Raw genomic sequence first — 23,601 nt, 5'->3', positions numbered from 1 at the left:
TGCTCTCCTCTCTGTGCTCCCTTCACAAAAGCAGAAAAAAAAGGCACCTTTTCCCTTTGAGCCACTCTAAAGCAGACACATGCAGACCAGAGAGCAGTGTGAAACGAAAATCACCCTTCTCAATGCTGACAGCCTGGTGCAGATGTGTGATTCTGCCTGCAGGTTCTGAAGGAGCGTTCTTGTGCAATTGGCCTAGACACAACATCCACTCCCATTCTCCTGGGCTAGGGTTGGGATATAATCCTGGCCACGACTTCCTAAGAGAGATGCAATTGTTACCCCCTGTCATTCTGTAAATGTGTTTTGCCATTTCACACATCTTTGACAATCACACTACAGCTGACAGAGCTTCATCAGTTACGTAAGAGCAGGGATGTGCAGTCAGCTTGTTTCAGCAAGAAAGCACAATATATTTATCCATGGTGATAAGCAATAGAGTCAAATACAGCTCATTGCATGAAATGACACACTTCCCTTCCCTATGCATCAAGAAATACAGTCTGAGATGCGACAGTTCTCTATCAGGAAACTCCTGAGTTGATTTCTCGAGTTCTTAGGCTAACTGAAGAAGAAAAATAACCTAATTTACTTATTTACTGTTATTCTTGTTGAGCTCTCTGCATACCCTTCTCAGTCTCTCTGCTTGGCCATCCTTCAAAAACAGACAGTGCAGTGCCAGCCAGGTGGTGAATGTGACGTGGGACTTCTCTGATGTGGCACCAAACAGGGGAGAGCTCACCCCTGTGCCCAGCACTCCTGAGACCAAAGCTGCCGCTGGGGAATGTGGGGAACGTGTCTCCTAGAAAAATTCCCAGGAGTGCAGGCTGACTCTCTGAAGTCCATGCACAGCTGCCATGTAGGTTATCAGCCTCAGACGCTCTCCATCCCCTGGTGCTCCAGGCACAGACAGCGAGAAATGCAACGAATCTGCATTAACAGATCTTTATTGATGACATAGGCAATGTCATCAAAAAGTGCACCCTCAAAAAGTTTGGAGACGACACCAAGCCGAGTGGTACAGTTGATACAACAGGAGGAACGGAAGCCATCCAAAGGGACCCGGACAAGCTTGGGAAGAAGGAGGTGTTCAAGATGAAGATGAGGCCCTGGGCAACCTGATCTAGTAGGTGGCATCCTGGTCATGGCAGGGGGTTGGAACTGGGTGGTCTTTAAGGTCCCTTCAAACCTGAGCCATTCTGTGATGATATGATAACAGGCTCCACCCTGTGGTGCCAGTGAGCCACACGTGCCCACATGTCAGGAGGCCATGAGGTGGGAACTATATTCGCCCCAATAGTTCTGCTCCTCTGAGACCCTCCAGCAGCAAAAGAGGAAAAAGGGATCTGGTCCATCCATGAGAGACACCAGATCCCAAAGCCAATGACTTCGGTACAATGTGCTCTCACAGTCCTTAAAAATGTGGAAGGATGTGAGTTTGAACAAAATGACGCAAGAGAATTTGACTTATAGGTCTGACAACTGCTTGGTTCCTTTTTAAAATGTGCTAAAGTTTCCAGAGTAGGTCCGCACAACAAAACCACTACTAACATCAGTATTTTCTCTCTTAGTGTCTCACAAGGAAGGCTAAGGTCTGAATGGCCCACCTTGACTATCCTTGATCTTCTAAATAAAACCTCAACAACTTATACACCAATCTGCATGTATTTTAAGAATATTATTTAAGAACAGTGATTTCTGAAGGCGTGTGTATCCAACTAGTTCGCTAGAAGCAGTTGAAGAACAAGAATAAAATTTTCTGTTATCATTGCTGCTACCATTGTTTTGAGTGAAGATTTATCTAGCATCTTAGGCTGAAAAGTCAGATTTTATCAATTATCTAACAGTTTGTCACCCACCTCACAAAAGTATTTTTTTTTTTAATCAGGAAGTCATGTGATTATTTGCAAACTTCAGCCTTCACTTCAGAAAAAAAGGAAGCCCTTGTGATGTGGAGATAATTTTGAAAGCCAAACAGCCAAAAGTGAGTGGCAAGTAGATACAGGTCAGGGCAGCAGCAGTTGATTTTTTTTTTCTATGCAAGTACAGGGAAGAGTAAGGAGTTAGATCAGAAATTTAAATCCAGATTTTGAAATTCCTGGGGTCTGCAATTCCTCATCTCACAGAAGGCTCTAACCCCTCAGCTGCCAGCAGCCCAAGTTGCTTTGTCCCTGTCATGTCCCCATGCTACAGAGCCTAGGAATGAGCAGAGCTCCTGGGCACAGGACCTGGGGGGGCGTACAGCGCTCCTGTGAGGCGCAGACTTCCCCAGATCTGCAATCTGCAGTGTCAGCTTGTTTCCCCGCTGCTCTGATTGCTTCAAATAAGGCCAGCCCTATTTCCACAGGAAAATAATAATTAAAGTGTCCACCACTGACTGGAGCAAGACTACTTCTCTATCTCTTCAGCCCAGGACATGAGGCCCCAGTACGATATTTTTTCTTCCTCCTATTCACAAGAAAATCAAAAAGGACTTCATTTGGAGTCTGGGCATATAATCAAAACCCTCACCGACACCAGAAAGATTCATCAGTTAGCAGTCGCTACCTATTGCTCTTTGTTGGGATGGGACTGAGAGAGAAAGGGGAAAACAACATCTTGCTGGCCTAAGCTAAATTAGTCAGCACAAAAATACATTTATAAAGCTAAAGGAGAGCTGTTAACACTCAAGGAATAAATAGTCTGAGAGTTTCCGCAAATAGAGGAGTTGTGGAAGGGCATGCTTACCAGCTTATTTCAAATGGAGGATTTTAAGCATTTATATCAGATTATAGCATCTTCTTTAAAATGTTTTTGTTCATTTGTTTTTAAAAAGCTAATTCAAAATTGCATTCTAAATAGTGACAATCCACATTATTATTACTACAAACTCCTGATATGATTTCAATAAATAAATATGGGAACATTTTTCTTCACAGATCTTGCCCATTATAGATGCTGTTGCCTTCAGCTCCTATGCAGAATTAGAGGGAAAATCACTACTGGCACTCAGTTCTGTTCACAGCTTGTAAGACACAGTGCAGTGATATGTGTTATATTATTAGTGCACTTATTACTATCTGTAATCAGATCACAGTTTCAATTCCAATGCACTTTAATATGGTTTGCAAATACACAACAGTATCACCTAACATGTGAATGAGGAATAACTCATTTACATTTTTCCAGCGCTATACTATTGACTAATTAAGCTGAGATACACAGCTGCTTTTATAAATGTGCCCGACTTAGCAAACAAGAAGTAGAAAATTTAGTTAAAATGCCCTACTTTGCTCTAAATCAGTGGTTTTGGCCGTATTGATGAAAGACCTTTCCTTAGGAAAACATCAAAAATCATTGGCAAAACCAATGACTTAAATCAAAAGTCACTACGCATTCAAATTGTTGATTTACAGCAATTTGCTCTTCTGCACAAATGTACACATGTCGTCAACCATCTCAGAAGCCACATAAGGCGCCGGGAGCCAGTGCATGGAGCCTGCACAAACATCAAATTGATGTTTGATACAAGCTGAGCGTCAGTAGAGCTGTGTATTTTGCATATTCCCACACAAGACAGAGATCTGTTTACAATTCTAATGATGCTAGTGTACTGTGCTACTGCAGCCCCCTTAGATACTCAGAAAACGCCCTTCTGTTTCTATCTTGCATAAAAATTAAAATAAATTCTGGCATGTGCCTACATACAAAAACATACAGAATTGATTTTTCCCTAGATAATGACTCCAGAAATCCTCACAGCTATTTAAACCCTTCCCTTCTATTCTTTTCTTTCAAATGTGCAAATACAGCATTTGATGGCTGTAATTTAGCCAGGACCTCAAAAATCCTTTATACTTGAAGACTCTTAATAAAAGCAGGGGGTTGTTAGTGAAAAAATTCTCTTTCCCTCCCAAATCCATCACAGCCCAAGACACCCAGCAGACAGGGGAAATGACCTGAGCTGCAACTGCCCTGAACTGCTGCCCCCAGAGCTGAAAGCAGATGAGAGCAGGTTATTTTTGCTGTTACAGACCTGTCTTCAGTACAGCCTCAGAACCATGCTCCCTTTCATCTGAGGCCAGAACAAACCAGTTCAATACCGGCCTGTATTTCTAGCACAGGTGTACCAGAAAGACACACAACATTCAGATTGCCTCTCAGAAACTGCATGCAAACACAGAGCTTGGAAGCTGTGGCTTGTGCAGCCACTTCTCATTTACTTTAAGTTTTGATATCTGGGCAGGCTCTTCAGTCTCTGAGATACAGTAATCATGCAGTCAGTTTAACATGTTACATGCACACTAAACCATAAACTACTACATTAGCACTGATCAAACATGACTTTCTGATGTGCTCTTCAATCACTGCAATGCTACTAGGTGAGTGTTACTACCTCTGAAATACAAATCTGCAAACTGCCCAGTGCCAGTGCTCTTTCCCCACTGAGCTGCATATGCTGGCTATAAGGATGCTTTGGCCCTTGTTGGAAGTTTCTGGAGTCAGTCCAGATGGGCTGCAGGCGATGCAGCAGATTCAAGCAGGAATGGGAACAGAAAGAAGGATGCTACAAGGTGGAAAGAAGGATGCTGGAAGGGGATGGGAGAGGCTGCAGCCATCAGCGCAGAGGAGGTCCGGCCACTCCAGGCACACAGCATGCCCAAGTAGTATCAGCAACATTCCCAGTCATCTGCGGTGCATCCTAAATGGCTCTCTGGTGCAATGCTCATGACAGTCCTGGTAGCATCTTTTCTGCAGAAAAAATAACAGCAGAGCAGGAAGGAGGAGATTGCAGAGAAAACAAGAACCCTCCTGGACAGGAGGAAGGGATGATGACTGAAAAGCTATCAACATTAAAATGTTGATACATGTGTTAGTTAAACTATTGCCCAACACGTGCATCAGACTTAGGGGAATACAATACTGGGACTCGTTGTTCTATGTGGCTGATACTCGTTTCTGATGTATTAAATGTGGGGATGAATGAATCACATACTGTAAAGCAATAAAAAGCTTTTGAATCCCTCAGAAAACGGTATAAATAAATGTGGGTATGTACATTTCTAGCAGAAGCAGTGGAGAAACTACTAGATTGCTGATCTGCCTTTATAATGAGGAGTGCGTTCTAGGCCTCCTCATGAAAACAATCATGCATGGTTACTACACAGGTAATTCAAACACCTTTTCACACAGGACAAGGATATTTTCTTACACACATAAGTGACTCTGCTCTTATTAGATGCAGCCGCTGTCTGTATTGTGATACAGTAAAAATTACAGTGACAGTAATAACAATGGTTGTATTTATCATATTCAGTACACAATATGTCACCCAGTTCCTTAAATGGCTCAGAAAAAAAGCATTTATTTCAATCAATAGATCTGCCAGGGGAAAATTGATGCAAGACAATGTCTCTTTGAGGAAACCTTATTTAACAAAACTTTTGACGAGGAGATAAATCTGGATGATGAATGCCTAAGACTGGCATTAGTCACAGCTCTAACATTGGCTAAGATGATCTTTGTTAATCACAGATATGTATAGCTGCTGCAAAAGAGTCAAGTTGCTACAGCACGAGTCATAGCTCATGAACTGATTCGTATTAACAGGGCATGTGTGTATTCCTTGTCTGTGCTAAGTGTGAGGTAAAATAACAGCAAATTAAGGAACGTATTTTATTTTGCAAGTGAAACAGGCTGCGAAGGCACACGGAGTAATACACCTCGCCACTGGCAAGCAACAGCTCTTTTGGCCATAGTGTTGAGGGATTTCTTGAAAGAGCAAAAATCCCATGGCCTGCTGTAGCCGAGCAAACCAAGCCACCAGAGTAACTGTGAGAAGCTCCCACGGCAATGACTCCCACATCGCCCAATTAAGGAACTCAGAAAAATATTGTTACCAGCAGCTGGCCTCAAGGACAAGGTCTACGTGACTTTTCTTGCAGGTGGGGTTGTTTTCTTATAGTTGTTTGTCTGAGTGCTTTTGACCAATAATCTTGTGTGAAACACTGTTCACCCCTGTTAAGTTCTCTATAAAAGTTAGGCTATTCGGGCAATAAAATGGAGCATGATCTGACTCTGCTGGTGTCTGTCGTGCTTTCGGCTATGCTTCCTGCAACACCATAGCAAACCAATTGCTTCTGCAGCATTTACAAACCCTGAATCTCTTCCTTTCCATCAAAATGTTATGATGCACTTGCACTGTTATATATCAGAGTCGACAGGGATGAGACGCACTCCACAACTGTGGAGTGAAAGATTATATACGGTAAACGTGTATAATGTTTATACATGTCCGACCTGTGCACACCAGCACCAGAGACAGGGTCTCTGTTCACACCTCTCCTTCTGGTCCTGGTGCATGACACTGTGATTCCAGGTTTCAGGCTCTGGGTTTATCCTCACTGCTATAACGTCTTTTCCACACAACTGCTGCAAAGACTAAAACCTGTGTATTCAAATAAACAGAGAAAAACTGCTTGTGACTGCCTCGGCTGCGCTGCAACCATAGGTAAAAACAAAGTCCACTCAAGTGGATGCATGGTAAAAAGGAAAACCTTGCAGAAATGGAGCAGTTGCTGCTGCTAATGACACACGGCTGGCATCTCAGCCAACAGCTTAGGTGTCACCCAGCAAAGGGGGAATGCACAGCCCACATGAACAGAGCTCCCACATGAACAGCACTATAGCTGCAAACAGTCTTGACAAGTAAAAAGGTTCACGAGCTGTGGGTTTGCAGAAACGATATCAGCAGGGTCAGTGGTCTGCAAAACCATCCTAGGAAAAGGGAAGAAAGAGAGGCGACTGTTTTTCCTTGGAATAAAAAAAGAGATGCTGGGATCTTTGTAGGTAGCTGAGGAAAGGTGTGCGTGTGCATGGTGCCTCAGCTGAGCAAGTATACCTGCTAGCCCCAACAGATTGGAAGGATGCCTTCAGGACAATGAGTGCCATCTAAGCAGAACCAGGATGAGAGAAGATCATAATGATGGCATCAGTCTTCATCATGTATTAATGCCAGTACCATCCTTCATTTGCACAGAGGTAGCAATTAGGATATGGATTAGGGCTATGTCTCTGCATACGTTGCTGTAGGTACAAATGCTGCTGTAGCAGTACTCAAGGCTCTTGGAAACAGAAATGGTTTGTTTAGGGATTGATGTTGTACAAGCACAATACAGATATGTGACCTCCCCTCTGAAGACCATGTGACTGTGACACTGCACTGACATGAATCTAAGTTTTCTAGTAAGTCCACAATAATTTTGATTGCTGTTCACGTGGCTAGTCATGGACTTTTCAACTACAGCCTTTGATTTGGGAGTATAAAGCATGTGCATCACTGAATCCATAGGCAGTGTACCTGAGAGCAAGCAAAGTAACCAAGCCTGGCGTTACTATGTATGCCAGCACACTTGGCACAGCAAAGCAAAAGCCTCCAGCTCACTCCTAACATTTAGGAACGGGAGTTTAACACTTGGTTCACAACCCACCCAGCCTGTCATTCTGATCACTTCTCTGCAGGCATTTATGCAAATAACAGCAAAGGAGACAGAAATAAATGAAGCACTCCATATATTTTTAACTATACAAAAATTTAACTGCTAGAAAATCTAGAGAAGTTATAAATACACCCTGAAAAACTAACTAGTTGCACACTGCAAGGAAATGCTCCCAGCTAGAGATTACCCATTCAGGTACCTGAAACATGCTCAGACTTACACTCCCTGAGCCCTCCTTGCATGCTTTCTGTGCTCTCATGTGCACTTGGGAAAAAGTATATGGGACAAACTGTGCTGGCTTTCCTAAATTTCTGCTCAATTTTTATGCATCCAAACCCCCACCAAAACTGCTGAGTGCTCATATCCCTTTTGAGAACTTCTTTACACAAGAGAGGGGAAAAAAAAAGACTCCCCTACATACTGAGATAAACTGAGAATGGAAAACCATTCTACTTAGACCTTATTCAAGCAAACACTCATTAATGTCTATGGGATTTTAATTGTCTAAATAAAAAACTCAGTGAAAATCTCTGTATTTGGTCCTTTACTTGTTCCAATTACTCTAAATTCCTCTATTCACCTTCTAGAACAAAATGTATGCCATCAGTCCAGCATATTGTAACACCCTTCTCTACAATGGAAATGAAATCACAGGGCAATCACAGCCCATGCTCGATTGTTATTCTCATGAGGCACTGTTATCTGTCTTTAAATACCTTTCTTTCTGCATTACCTGACAACAGCTAAATGCCCAGCTGTTGTAAAGGCTTTGGTAGGATTAGAAAATCAGGCAGTTCAAATTTCAGCTGAAATTTCTTTCAGCTTTCTTTTCCATCACAGAATTGTTTATGCTTACTGAGTCAGATAAATTTATGGCTGATAATTAGAGTTAATTTTCTTTATGTTTCTCTTGTCTACCCTTTCTACCCCCATTAAAAGTATCAAGTTGTAATCGGTACTAAATGAGAAACTGACAAAAGAGAAACAACAGACTCATGTCTGCACGTAATTAATGCAGCCATTATTTTGGCAGTTTTTACAGGATTTGGGAGGCTTTAAGAACACTGAAAAACTACATCTCATCAGCCAGGTGATGGGAAATGTGTCAGGAAATCCAAGTTTTAAAAAACCCAAAAAGTCGGAGCGTCCGACCCATCTGTATCTCACATGGCATCGCTATGCAGGACAGCATCCCCCTGCACCCTCCCTGCACTTTGTATGGTTTTTCTCCACTAAGCATTCAGTGATGCTGTGTGAGATGCATTGCAGTTCCTAGTATGATTCTTGATTTAATAGGAAGCATGAGCTTTGCTACCTATGAAACCCAGAACATTTTTCCTATCCTTATTTCTCTCCAGTATTTTTAGCTGGAGTATTTTTACTTCTTGCACAGTGAAGTTTGAAGGATCTCTATGCTGAAGCAAATCAAACATGTGTCAGTCCTGCAGCGCTAGGTGAACGGAGCATGCATTTGACCTAATTTTCTGATTTGACTGGTTATGATAAATTCTAAAATCATTACTCACTTTCATAAATAATATGTTGACTCCAGGCACCAAACTACCCAACTACAGAATGGGATGGGCTATCTTGGCTAGACACATTGGCAAACTGCACTCCCTCCACACTTCTGACTTCGGTATATATGCATGGACAGACACAGACACACGTGCAGAGAAAGGAATGGGAAGCAGAATTCTTTACACATTCAGTTACACATTTTACACTTCATACACATATATGGCAGGTGGAGCTGTGCAGTGCCATTTCTTCTGTTCAGTGAGCATACGTGGTATAAAACAGCAGAAATTGAAAATGCCAGTTTACAATTATTGGCCAAATATTCCTAGAGCCCATCAGCCTGTGCCTAGCAGTGGAACCAGATCTTCTGGAGCAATCTTATTTATGCAGGGATGGGAGTGCCAGGTTGCACAACGTGTCTTATGGAGGAGAACCATCTCTCATTTGCTTCTCACTCATCAAGCCAGCAGTTCCCCTCTCTGGTCGCTGAGTGCCATTAGCATCGGGACTGGAGAGGCTGGCACGACTGCTGCTCTCAAGAAAGTCTGCAGCAGAGGGAAGACAAAAGCTGGGAAGCAAAAGGCATCCAGATAGCTGGACCAGCTTCCCAACTTCACCCAAGGGGCTGAAGGGTGCCTTTGGTATCTGTCCTTGCTTCTGGTATGACATTTCACTGGGATCTGGGAGATCATAAAAGTGTAATACACCAGTCTGGATGTGAGACAGCATTTTCCAGAATGTCACCAAAGTTTGCGTAAACTATTTATTGATGAGATCATGGCTTGATTCTTTGGGGCTTCTCATTTTTGTTTCACAGTCTAAGTGATCTGGGTCAGACCAATGGTGGTTTCTACTTCTTGCCAAGGACAGGAGACCACAAGGATCAGGACTACAGAACTCACAGATGAAGAAAATAAGTTAGCTTAGCCCACATAAGCAAACTGAAGTAGTTTAATTAAAACACTAACTGTAACAAAATCTCTCTGTTAGGATGCTGTCAAGCCAAAAGACACGTTCACAGAAGCTGATGTTGACAAACGCTGTTCTACCAAAGCCATTCCAGGCCCACTTCTGTTTTGAAGTTAGTGAGAATTTTGCTTACATTTCCAGTGGAGTTAGCACCAGGCCTTACCAAGCTTTGTGTCAGATTTACCTCAGCTCTAATCCTGTTAATTAAAGCAGTCATTCTGTCCATTTATTTGGCTCTTCAAGCAACACAATCAATGGAACAACAAAGAGATTACAGGCAACCTGTGGTTTAAACTAACTGCATCGTCATCAGCTTTTCAGCCAAAGCTATTTCATAATTAAGTTATCAGATTTTAAAAAACTTCTAAATAAACTAAAAGTCGCTCCCCCTCCCAAGACAGTGGCCTTAGAATAGGGGCGTAGTTTTGGTTAAGATATTCCTGCCAGAGGTAACTAAGCACTGTTAAACAGCACCCGTTCTGACAAGCAGAAGCAGGGATGGATCAAAGCGAATCAGCAATTCTAAATACGTGAGACGCTGACATCCTGCTTCCCTGGCTCCAGCCCTGGCTCCGTAAGAAAGATGGATGCTTGATTAATTACTCCCCAAGCTGCAGAGCTTACCCAAGAGGACTCGGCCACAGCCCAAACAGCTGACTGAAAGAGCAGCAACTCATCAGGTTCAACCTGCCTGGATTCCGGATTGCCCTATCTGCACTAAGTCTGCAGGCTAATCCTCCCAAAAGGGTTTCTTGGAAAATGTCATTCATGTTCCTGCTGGCTAAGTGTGTGCTGGACAAGACACAGCTATGCTACAGTAGCAGCTCAAACCATAATTCACAAGTTTTTTTCACTGTTTGCTCTAATAGAGAGCGGGAAAGAGTTCCCACTGCTGTAAATCTGCTGAAAACAAGTCAATGCTGGAACATTTCTCTGTTGTGTTCAGCAGGTTGGATCCAGCCAATTTTGGTAGCCCAGCTTAAGGTGTTCTTCATCATCAATCTGGCCATCATCCTCATCATCTGCTTTTGATGTACTTACATCGTAGGAAACCCTAGGTGCTCCACAAACACACGGTGGAAAACAAACCCGTATTAACAACAGGCTTTGTTTCACCATATAGGTGCTGAATACCCACACCAGAACGAAAGGTCAACGCAGGCAGGTCCTCTTGCTGTGTGGCCTTCATACAGACTTTCTGCTATGGGAGAACTAGTGTTCAGGTTGTAGGCCTGTATGCAACCTTTTCGTGATGTAGTCATTCTGACCTCATCCCTCTAAAGTCCCATGAGAGTTTGAAGCAATAGTCCGGGGGTAAAAACTTACGGGGATGAGCTCTCCTGTACATCGTAGCCTGTGCCATGGTGGGTGAAAGAAATGAAGTTTGTACCCAGCTATACTCTGGTAAGTACATATCTGACTTGATGAAAAATGAAACACCTGTAAAGTAGGTCAATAATGCTTAGAAAGCACTTGCACTGACACTTCCTTTCAGAACCTGCATACCACTGATCTTCAAGGAAAAAAAGGGCAGGAAGGACAATTCATTTTCAAGTGAGTAAGAATACCTTTTATTCTGAACCAGCAGTATCCATCTAGAAGCCTAAACCCATTCAACTATTGTTGAATACAAACTATTGTATTTTTTAGTCACAGATCTTGTCAGTTTGGCTCAAATTCCCATGCAAAACAGCCTTAGATTTTCAACCTAATATCATTTTCCCCAAATAAATGTCATTTTCTAGCTGTAGCCCCTACAAATGAATGAACAAGGGCTCACAAGGAGAAGTTTCAGGGCATACACAGTTATCGCTATTAGTCCTACTGAGATGTTAACTCTGACTGATCTTTTCACACAGAAAACTCACTATGACCAAGATGCCCAGGGTTGGGATGCTAGAAAGCAGCTTAGGCTAATTAATTGCATTTCTTTTTCTGACTGCAATGTTTTCCTGCCCTGTTGGGTACTCAAAGGCCAGCACTGGCTCCTCTGATTAGCAGTACCTCATTATGAAATCAAAAGAAAAGCTGCAAGCTAGAAAAAACTAGATTTTTGTTAGCATGGATTTGCTCTTGGCAAATAATTATAACTGACAATGTTAAAAGGAGATTGTAAATTAACTACAGCAGACAAAATAAATTTGGAAAAAGGCTTTCAATAATTACAGTACATATGTCAAATGGAAATGGCTCCAATTTGCATATCTCTGCAGCCACATTGTGCAATATTTCAAGTGGCTTCACAATAATATGCTTGTATCTTTAAGATCATTTAATACAGTCCAAGGTTTTAATAACCAAAAGACATGTCAGTCACTACAGACTAAAAACTAGCCAAGGTATCTTCATTTTTTTAGGCTGTATCAACATTATTATTCTATAATGATGCATTAAAAAACTGTACCATCCCCACCTCCAAGCATACATATGGTTTTACCGTTAAAATGTCTTTTATAGTGGTTTGGCTCACTGCTATACATCATCTTTACACCAGTAAAACCAGCTATATCAGAAGCTGTACCACAGTAACTCTGTATGTAAAACATCCTATCCCACATCCTACACTAGGACTGGTTTACATGCAGGTCAGACAAGACGCTCCTTGGGAAGCTTCTATTATTTGCGATGTCCTTCCATCTGGATGAAGTTTCCAGTTAGAAACCGAAACGTGACTGTATGTGGGTGGACTTGGACAAGAGCTTTGCTACGAACTGCAGCCGAAGAGCACAAGCAGCTCGGCTATCAGAAAGGACCCCCTCTGTGGCCTGTGACACAAGGGTCCCACTCAGGCTCTGTGTTGAGCTGATTCCAAATTCCTTGTTTGCTTAGGAATGGGGGAAATTTAATAAAACCAACCCTTCATTTTTCCCTTCCGAGCCCAGCCTATTTACCCTTGAACTGGGAGTCCACATATATCAAACAGAAGGCTCTCTAGGACACTCCAGAACTGAGCTTTTTCACCTCTCAGTGTCATCATCAATGTCTACCTTAACTGTAAGCTTGTACCTGCACCTGCTGCAGAAAAATTTGGAGTTGGATTTGTTCCTTTGCAGGAACAGTAACAACCAACAAGCAACTATAGTACTATTGAAAGCAATCCTGGGTCAGTTATGGACCACAGCTCGCCCACAGATTTCAAAGCACTCCACAAAGATCAGCAGGTACCATCCCTCCATCATAAAACAGAGGAAAGAGCAATCAAGATGTTTGATGATTCCTTCCAGTACAGATTGCGTGAAAGTGGCAAAAGCAGCAATCAAATCTAACCTCTTCCTTCCCTAGTAACCTTCCCACACCTGAAGGCATCATGCCATCCTACCCAGTCTCACAAGCCTGCCATCATTTCTACTCTTCTCGAAAAGAAGCAAAATCTGCACATCTCAAATATTTATTTTAGAAATTGGTTTCAAAACCAAACCTTGTGATTGTGGAGAAAAGCTTGAAATGTGATACTACTATACCAAAGAAACTAAAAACACAGCATTTTTAAAAAGAAGGTCTAATCATGTCAATTCATTTTTTAACACCTGGGAGTCAGATCACTGCAGATGGAGGGCACAGTTAAAGGTTCATAATACCTGAGCCACCTTACGAGAAAGCTTGCCCAAAAAAAAAGCTGGCCAAAAAAAAAAAGGTCCACTCCACTTTTACAAAATAACACTTCTTATCACTATGTACTTTCTTTTCTCCCTCTCTAGAGCCCTGCTGCAGGCAGAAAAGCATGGTAACATCTCTGTAAATACAGGCGATGTACTACAGAAGGGACTAGCACGAGTCGCAAGGAATTAAGAGTTGCGACAGAAATCCAAAATTATCAGTTACGCTGCTGCTGAAAAGCACCTCTCTATGGGAAATTACCAAAACTCCCTAAAAATGTAGTGGAAGCACCACCAGGCTGTGGTTATAGCCATGCAGAGACCACCAGTCCATCAGAGCGGCCTCTGCCTTCCTGTGCCATGGCAGATGTCACATGTACATGTTTGGAGAGCCAGGCACAGGGTGCAGAAGATTTACTTGCAACATACCTTTTCTGCTTCCACTTCCAGCTAAGAGTTAATATTTACCCCACCTAACCAGAAGCAGAATGCCAAATGCAGGACAGGCTGATTTCTCTGTAGGCAACTCACTGCAGGCAAAAGCTCACCCTAGTGACTCAGTGCACCATGAGGTAGGTGCCAGAACAGCTACTTGAGTTTTAATTAGGAAAGCTTCATGCAAAAGCAGCATGTGAGGAGCTAGGGTGTTTAAGCAGCAGCATGCAGCAAAGCGGGGGAGGGTTGATTGCAGCAGTCAGCATCTCCTACCAAACACTGCATTGCCCCTGCAAACAGCTACATTTCCTGCCAGGGACATTATGAGAGCTGGCTTTGCCCCCAAGGCAGTACACACTAGCAGAATTAAGGGAAGCACCCAAACAAGTCCAAGGCAGTTTTCCAGGATATGTACCAGCTGAGCTATTTTACTAAAGGTGTCCTTACCTTCCAAGGGCATGTCAACACTAAACAAGATGTGTTTCTTCCCTCCCATTCATTGGAGAAATATCTGCTCATAGGTCTCCATCTTCTTAAAGATGATGGAAGAACAGATCAGAGAATGCAAGGTCAGACGTGGTAGATGGATGAGCACTTCCCACAGGAAAATACAGCCAGAGTACCTTTGCACCACGTTATCTGTTTACTGAGTGTTGCTCGCATTGTTTGCACTGCTACCTTGGAAGAAACTTGACCTCATGGATCTGAACAGAGATATATCCTGCGGCAGGGGCCCGGTGGTGAGCAGGGGCTGGAGCAAGGACTAGAGACAACAGGCTGCTTTACCTTTAGGGATTTCGTACCTACTGCGAAATGACTGCATGCATGCTGCGTGCTCACTGGATATACAGATTCCTTAAGAGAGTTTTTGTCCACTGTAAATATATTTAGTTTCAAAAATGCTTTTCTCTAAACTGTGCATCTAGTATTTGTCCTTGAGACACAGCAGGACATAAAACTTGGCAACATGCTGTGACAGGCTTTCTGCTGCAAGCTCCATTTTGCACCAAAGCAACCCATTTAACAGAGTTTTCCATTTCTGTAGGATGTCATCACACCAATGCAAATCTCTTTAGCTTGGACAGGTCTTTACTGTTATAGGTGTGGCTTCCCTTTAATAAAATTACATTTAGCACTACAATATTTGAGGGTGAACAAGGCACATGCGTGAGCTGATGCCAATGCTTTTACAATAGAGTAGGTTTCAGTTGGCTCTACGATGCTGAAAAGAAGCTGGGCTTCACAGAAATTTGGATGGTTCCCTCCTGAGTCACATCCACTTGGGCTATCCTTTGGGAAAAAATTGTGTTGTCTGTTCTCAACAAAACAGACCCCCCTAAGTCTACAGAGACTATTTTGTACTCCAACTGTTTGGTCCATGGCTTCTGTTGTAGCTGGTTTTGGTTTAGTTCATCTAAAATAAATCCCTTCCAAAGTGAGAATCAACATTACACAGGAATCCAGTCACCAGGTCACAACATCCTGCTGATGGAGGTGATGGCAGCACCTCCTCATCTCTTGCTCTTCTGCTTCCATTTCAGAAAAGACTCTGATGCATCCTCTCATTTACAGCAAGCAAACATTGCCAGCATTTGCGTTCACTGCAATTCTGAAGAGTTTTCGTTGCCATGCAAATAACCCTCCAAAGCACAACAAGCAATGAGCACATCCAGACGAAATATCAGCTGCAGTATGCCTTCGTTTATCCTCATCAGCTTCCTGAGCTGAGTCGGTAGCCCAGGAAAAACTGAGGGGAGGCAACGAAGCATCCATTGCAGAGAAAGTAGGAAGGTTGGTTTCCTGGCTTCTGGCATTATTGTACAAAGCCATGAAAAAGTTGATGATATTATACATTACACCAAACACAGAAAATGAAAAAAAAGGATCAACTGGAGGGATGGAAAAGTTTGATTTAATACAGTTTCTAACTTAGGAGCAAGATTTTTTTTTTTTTTTTTGAAAAAGCCTCTGACAACTTCACTAGTTGTGAAGAACAGCTAAAAGGAGGAAACACATCAGGCAAGAGCTGTCATTCACAGCAAGGACCTAGCAGAGGCTTAGCATTTCTGTACCTCCTGCCCCAGTGACAGTTCCAGAACAGCGCACCTCCACCTGTCAGATGGAAGCAATTATTAGTCTGAGCAAAACCACTCCTAGGAGGAAACAAATGAGCCTCAGGCACAGCCTGATTAATGACTGCCCCCATGCAAATATGTAAACAGCCACATATTTGCTACCTCAGCTTAGCAAAATGTTAAAGCTATGTGATTTTTATCCACTTGTTTATGCTGCTCTACCAAGCGCTGCGATTACAGAGGGGATCTGGCCTCCCACTGAGAGACCTGAGGGTGGCTGCAGAAGCAAAAAGCACAGAGCCCTGCTGTCCAGCTCTCCCCACCTAACTATATCAAAATGCAGTGTCTTTCGGGGTTCCCTGTTTACTTGCTAGATGTAATTGGTTTACTCCCTCCAGTCCAAATTGCACATAAAAAGTATATTACTGCCTTCTGTACAGTGAATATACCACCAGGCAATGCTGGTGGCTTCTGCCTCCAAGCATCCCTGAGTGTGCTTCACCGTTCCCAGGAGGATTTCAAGTCTCCAGCTGCTCTGAGCTTGGAGCATCCCTTTGCTTGTCCAAAGGAGCTATAAGAACCTCCACTGCATACCACAAGGCGTTTTAATCTCAGCCCTCTCCATCAAGAAAACCTTTCAATGCAGGTATGGAAACTTTGGTGCCTGCCATTAATCTGCAGTCCCTTAGGGTTATCCTGGACCTGCATCAGGAGCACTCAATTTCCCCCAAAGTACGTGGTTAAGTCCTGCCTTCAGCACTGGGCTTTTTCCCTCTGTAAAGCATTTCACTCAGCTCTGGAAGCTTCAGCTGGGCAGCCCTTATCCGCTCTGTGGCTATTTGTCACAAGCAGCCACCGTGATTTCTCTGACATTGCCAGTGAAGCTCATATGGAAGACCACCTCAACACACCACACGCAAGATGTCCTCAGGCAGAAAGTGAGTCCCAGCACCACAGAGGCAGAGGACCAGATGGGGCCAGCTCACCGCTCCTTGGGCAAGAGCCTGCTCCAGTTGCTTTGCTAGGGCTTCGCTTGACTTCCCAGCCAAAATAACCCACAGCTTCTTCTCTTCACTGTCCTCTGCTTGTCCCCATTTGCCCCACCACTGTCACTTCAGACCAAAATTAGTGGCAATTAGAACTCCGATGCATGCAAATGTGACTTCTGGTTGCTCATGGCTTTTGTGCTGCCATTCGAGGCCAGCTGAAGCCTTCACTAACTTCCTTCGGTGCATGTATGTGGGCGTAGAAAGGGGACAAAGCTTCTCCCCAGACCAGAGAAGAAACCACACGAGCAGGGACCTCCAAGGTCACACGACGAGAGCGTGCTGTATCAAGCACTGGTTTGTCTCGGCAGCCGGCCCCTAGCAATGCTTTACCATACAATAAATACCACTGATGCAATGCCAGGCTTCCGGGCGCGTTTTAACCACATGAAAACTAGATCTCTTGTGGTCATTACACTGTGCCATTTGATCATGCTGGAGCATTAGAAAGAGTACAGTTGTCCGGTCCCACTGAGGAAGCCTTATGCCACATGTACAGCTGCATATGGAGACAGCACACAGCATTTTGAGACTCTGCCTGCACGCTTCGGCAACCGCAACGCTTCATCCTAGAAATGGTTTCAACTCCCAGTGAAGTGAGCTTTACAGCACCTGGTATAACAGGCTTTTTCACATGTCACGCTTACCAATCCTTTTGGGAACGTTTGGGATAAAACATATCTGTATCTATTACTGAGCTATATGCCAGACTTTTTAATCAAGTTTCATTCAATGAAATCCTTAAGGTTTAGACAGTGAAGATATGAACTGGAGACTAAAGAAACTAATAGAGCAGCTTAATAGAGGGGATATAGCTTCCGTTTCTTAACAGTTGGCAAACAACCTACAAACTAACTCAACCATGAGAAAACTTCAGATGTTCATTTCTCTGTATTTTTTTTTAAGACAGTGAGATAGGACTAGCCACAGAACCATTTGTAGACTAATTTCACCAAGAAACAGAGTTCATGGGATCACGCTTTGTGCACATTTGTTTGTAGGCCAGTATGTTTGAGAATCAGATTCCTAACTTTTTTAACGTGCCCAGTAATTCCAGATAGGAAAAGGAAAAGGAAATGAGGTTTCATTAGTTCTGCTATTCAAAGCTATCTGAATCCAGCTCAAAGATATATCATGACCCTGACTAAAGGCTATGTCTGTTCAGTAAAGCATGTCTTTACCTTTGCAGGTACAACATATTACAAACACAATGTGCCACAACGATAAAGCAGGCAAAAAAAAAAAAAAAAGGGGGGGCGGGGGGGAGTTGATGTTCCATTCTCTTCTACTAAATGCAGTTGTTCTGACTTGGAAGGGATTTAGATTGAGCTTGCAGAGGTACCAGTCAATACACCAGGTGCCAGGCAGGGAAGAGTTAAGCTGTATAGGCAGGAAACAAAAAACTCTGCTCATGTGTGACCTTTGCCTAATTCACCTTGAGTAACCCAAGAAGGGTGAACATATCCAGGCCAGCAAAGCCAAGTTTATTAGAGGAAGCCAGTGAGCACTGTCTAGCTGCAGGGAGATGGACCATCATCCGGATACGATGCTCAAACATTGCTTACAGAGATGGTGTAAAGCCAAACCCTGTAAGATGAAAACAACTGTCAACCTCTGCATGCAGGCAAGGGAAGTCATGCAATTGGCCAAGACAAGATACTGCTCCTTGAGTTGACGAGGAAAAAGTGTCACTGAATATTTCAAGAAAGACATTAAGAATCGTAATTATATAAAACAAAATTGATGTAATTTAATAGCAATTTCTTTCAGCAATTTTCTTTCTTGACCTAAACCCTCTTTCAGAAATGCTTGTCTCCTTGTACGTCGCAGCACTAGGAATACAATAAGCAAAAAAACAAAAAAATGATGATCAGAAGCCAAATTCTAGATTCTGATTTATTCAGTCACAAGGGCCTCAGAAGATTTCGATCTACAGCCAAACTCCGAACTGCAAGATCCCACGAGCATTCTGTCCAGTAAGGTCAGAGAAACAAGAAGAAATCTCAGGGCTCAGAGTTCACATTCACCAGCCCCCTACCCCAGAAAAAGACCCAGCACTGTTATAACAAAATACCTAACAGCAAGTTAAGTATAGTTATAGTATAAAATAAGTGTAGTTATAGTACAGGTATGCTGTGTGAGATCAGACCTGGTCAAAATTTACAATTTTGATAAATTAAAGGAGTCTAAGGTGTACCTTCATAACGTACGCTAGTATGTGTACAAGTGAGATAGAAAGGTGACTGAGTTAAAACACACGCCTGGTTGCCTACATACGATGCAATCAGATTTTTTTCTGAGAGGTGGAGTTCTCTAGAGGAAGGTGCAAAACATCGAACAGTGAGACACTAGAGAAGGTCCCACATGTACTACACAAAGCTTTAAAGCAACCCCGGCTGTGCCAGTGTCACAAAATCTGTCAGCATCTTTAAAGGCAGCTCTGCAGCACAAGAGTGACATGAATTACTCTATTAATATACAATGACTGCTCCAACCACGAAAGCAGTTGCTTTCTGCCTGGAAGATGACCCAAAGGCCAAAAATGAAGACAAAAATTCATGGCAAAACAACCCAATAACATGTATTGAGCTCCTCGGGATTTTCCAAGTGGCCATAGAGAGGAACTGACAAAAATGAGAAATTAAATGAAATTTTATCTACAGTCCATCACCTGAGAATCAAGAAACAATGAATACCTGTTGTAACTTATCCTTGTGGTCCACAAGGACAGCACTCACATCAGAGAATAGAAAGAACTACAGAAGGAAAGAGGGAATTCATTCACTAACACAGCTTGGTTGGACATGTAAGATTTGTGACCACACAGTGCACATACACAAATGTGTGTGTCCATGAAAGACCTGAACTGCAGAGGAGAAGAAAAAAGAGCCAAGATTGCCACAAAAGCTGCCTATTCTTTTGACTTTATAAATTTTATAAACTAGTTTGGGAGGAGGATAAAAATTCTCTTTTTTATTTTCCACTCAAAAGAAGACAGTCACTTTATTTGGGTCACCTCTGCCTACATGGGGGTAGGTTTCCCTTTTGCAAAGTTATCTTAGTTATTTATAAAATCTCTGAGTACTTTCATCATTACCAACCACAACATCCTGCAAAACAGGAGATAATCATTAATGATTTGTACAGCCAGTGAAAAGAGGCACAGAGAGAGTACAAGTCCCGCATTCATTTCTGCTACCTTCTGCCATCACTAATTTAAGCATCTAGCCTAAATTAATCATCTGAGACTCCTGGACTCAATTGACAAAAATACACACCTCCAGAAGGCTGTTTACCTTATCTAATTTAGGCAACATTTTAGGATGGAGCCTGCCTTTCCACCATCTACCAAGACAGCCTTGGTACCCAGTCAAGACTAGACATGTATCTTTTAAACCAGATGCCTAAGCAGAGACTGTCTAAAGTTAATTGAGACAGGCTTCCACTATAAAGGACACAGAATATCAGCTGCAGGACAGAGCAGCTCATTTGCATCTCCCAGCTCTCAGGCTAATGGGCAAGCTATTAGAGTGTCCCTTCCTCATCCGCATTATTTCATAATGCCTATTTGTCGCTTTTGTGCCTGGTCACAGAAGACATCTGTAAAGAGAAGAACAGTTGAAAGTCACTCGCATGGGATCTGTTCAAAAAATGTAGGCTTTTCATTCATGGTTTTGCTTACAGGATGCCTGCCTCCCAAAGCCCACAGCGTTTGTGCTAGTCCTTCATGCCCAGTGGGAGTCACTGCAGGGCTCGACAGTGCTGGGGTGCTAAAGCTGGACTGCTCAGACGTGCAGTGCTCCAGTAGGTACACTCAGCTGGACAGCTGAAAGGATGATGTCTGGCAAGTCCGATAGTAAACAGATCGAGAGTTCAAACTCAAGCCTAAAAAGAGAACTTGGAAATGCTAACCCATATTGAAGTGGTATATTCCTGTGTCTTTGCTGATGCTTTCATGCAAGTTAGCCAAGTGCATCTCAACAGACACAGAAAGATGCTCATTGTAGGCAGAGGCCATGAAAAAGGCATCTGGTCCAAGCTGTTGTACAATTTGCCTTCCTAGCTGGAGACACTTCAAGAAGAAATCTGAAGGGTGGATCAGGCAGAGAATGCATTGGGGATTTATTTCATCAGTGGGGAAGATGATGTATGGGTGGGCTGAGCTGAAGGCCGTGACAGCACTGCAGTCAGGCTCTGCTGTTCTTCTCTGCAACATCCCTGCATCTGACTTATTATCAATAAGCAGCTGCTGCAAAAATCGAAGCTCTGTTGAAATGACAACTCTGTTGAAGGGGCAGATGGTCCTACAAGCAAATGTTTCGCTAAGGACTGGGTAGGTATCATCAAACTCCTTTCTCAATGACTCAGAAATATCTCCTGATGTCCCAGGAGATATTTCACAGAGCCGCTGTACTATGTAGCCAGGGGGCCAGGAATATTCCTGAACATGACTTGACTTAAAAATATAGTGAAGATGGTTGAAACACAAGCCTGTCGGTATGGTTAGAATATTTGGTAGCAGCTTTTATGACAGCCATGGATGAAATGTGCCACTTTTGGAAGGCAGCCAAACTTCTTATACATGGGAGTACAGCTTCACTCTGTAGCTTTTTGGATAGACTACCATTCATAACAAAGCGGGAAAAGGCAGAAAAATTAAACGAGGAATGTGCCAAATGGATCATATTTATCCTAGAAAAGTGCTGATCTTTTTGAAACACTGGAAGTGTGATTCATAGGACAAGTTTTACTGGACAAAATTTTGATTGTAAACTAGCTCTCCTGTTACCTTGACAAAAAAATTTTGAAATTCAAACTAAATATTGATTTATGTCGTCATTTCTCCCTGCATACAAGGATTTCAGAATCAAGTAATGCAATGCCTTTCACATGTAATGCTTTTTGCAGTTTTCTCCTTGCCAATTAGAAGATCAAACTTAATATCCTCAATTATTTATAACTTCCAATAAAAAACATGGAGACTCTTGGAGCATAGGTCAAGAGGGTAGAACTCAACAGCTGATCTCTGCCAAGAGCTAAGGCCTCTAATGCTTTCAAGAAAACACCTACCAAAATCATCGTACTACTATCCTGGTTCAAAGTGTGCAAACAACATTCAGAGGACACAGAGGTTGAAATTCACATCAAGATGATCACCCAGTAAGAAAACGGGTTTCTTCACTGTTCCAGAGGGAAATGCCAAAGACAGCCACGACACTGCTTACTGTGCAAAGTTAACCCTCCATCTGCAGGGAGCAATGGCACATAGAAGGTTGACAAAAACGATCATTACAAAACCGATCGCTAGATTTAAAAATCCATGTGGCCAAGCCTAAGGACTTTCAGATTTATTTCTGATCATGACCTGCATAAACCATTCTCTCAGTCTAGCTATGAATTTTGTACAACAAAATTCCTGCAGTTCTTCTGCAGAGGTAAGCTGGTCTTTACTCTTCCTTTTTAAGGCATTGACATTTACATTGGCAGAACACAAGGCTACCAAAAAAACCCTTACGTCCAATATGCACATGTGTATGTACACAAAGAAGCATTGCGGGTTCAGAGGCAACAATGCTGCTTACTGCCATGAATAGTCCCTGCAAATTGATCTTGGCAACAACGCAGCTGGAAATGTTTGCAGGGCTAAGACCATGTGTTAAACCATTGTGTCCAGAAACTGTGAGGTAGTACTGTCTGATTTGACCCACCCTATCTTTGTTTCTTCTCTAACATGCCACTCATATTTACAGAATGAAATAGAAAACACACTACAAACTGCTATTATTTTCGTGTTTTTACATTGACATGTATTTGCATGCCAACATCCAGTGAGCATTCAAACTGGTAGCTTTGGTGGTTCTTCTCTGCAGTGAATTCTGTAGGGTCTTGGTTCCACCTTCAAGCTCCATCTTTATGAAGACCAAGGGCCTCCTGAGTATTTCTGCTTTCTGCATTTAAAGAAGGATGAAGCACAAAAGTTACACGGATGGGCAACTATGCTAATTAAGGGGACAGAGGAGATGCTTTATAAAGAGACTGAAAAGTCTTGGAGTCTTTTGCTTAAAAAGGAGAAGTCTGACAGGGGATATGATCAAGGTTTACAAAATTATGAATGCAGTGGAAATGGTACCCATAGGACTGCTTTTCGCTGCATTTAATAATGTTAGATGCAGGACACATTCACCTAAGCTAGTAAGAAACCAAACCACTTAAAATTGTTTAAAAAATTAATAAAAGAAGGCACATTTCTACTGAGCGGGTAGTGAACTTCTGGAATCTGTTGCCACAGCAATGACCTGCAACATCTGCCCCAGGCAGACAGCATCAGAAGGTTCAAAAAGGGACCAAACAAACCCAGGGACAATGGGTCCATGAACAACCAGCACAGGCAGGCGTGTTCCTGATAACACACCAAACACAAGAACTGTGTCTGAAGGAGACTACTAGGGAGAAGACTGCAGGCAGCAGCCAGGCCCCTGCACTG

General features: G+C 42.7%; 1 protein-coding gene across 3 annotated transcripts in view; it reads right to left on the bottom strand.

The window, feature by feature from the left end:
• The window catches only part of GFOD1 (Gfo/Idh/MocA-like oxidoreductase domain containing 1), a 69,150-nt gene that overhangs the window by 10,361 nt on the left and 35,188 nt on the right, over window positions 1–23,601 (bottom strand). The gene's annotated exons all lie outside the window — the stretch shown is intronic.

This window comes from Anas acuta, chromosome 2 (assembly GCF_963932015.1).
Source record: "Anas acuta chromosome 2, bAnaAcu1.1, whole genome shotgun sequence".
In the NCBI taxonomy this organism is placed as follows: Eukaryota; Metazoa; Chordata; class Aves; order Anseriformes; family Anatidae; genus Anas; species Anas acuta.
This window is presented reverse-complemented; position numbering and strand designations above follow the sequence as displayed.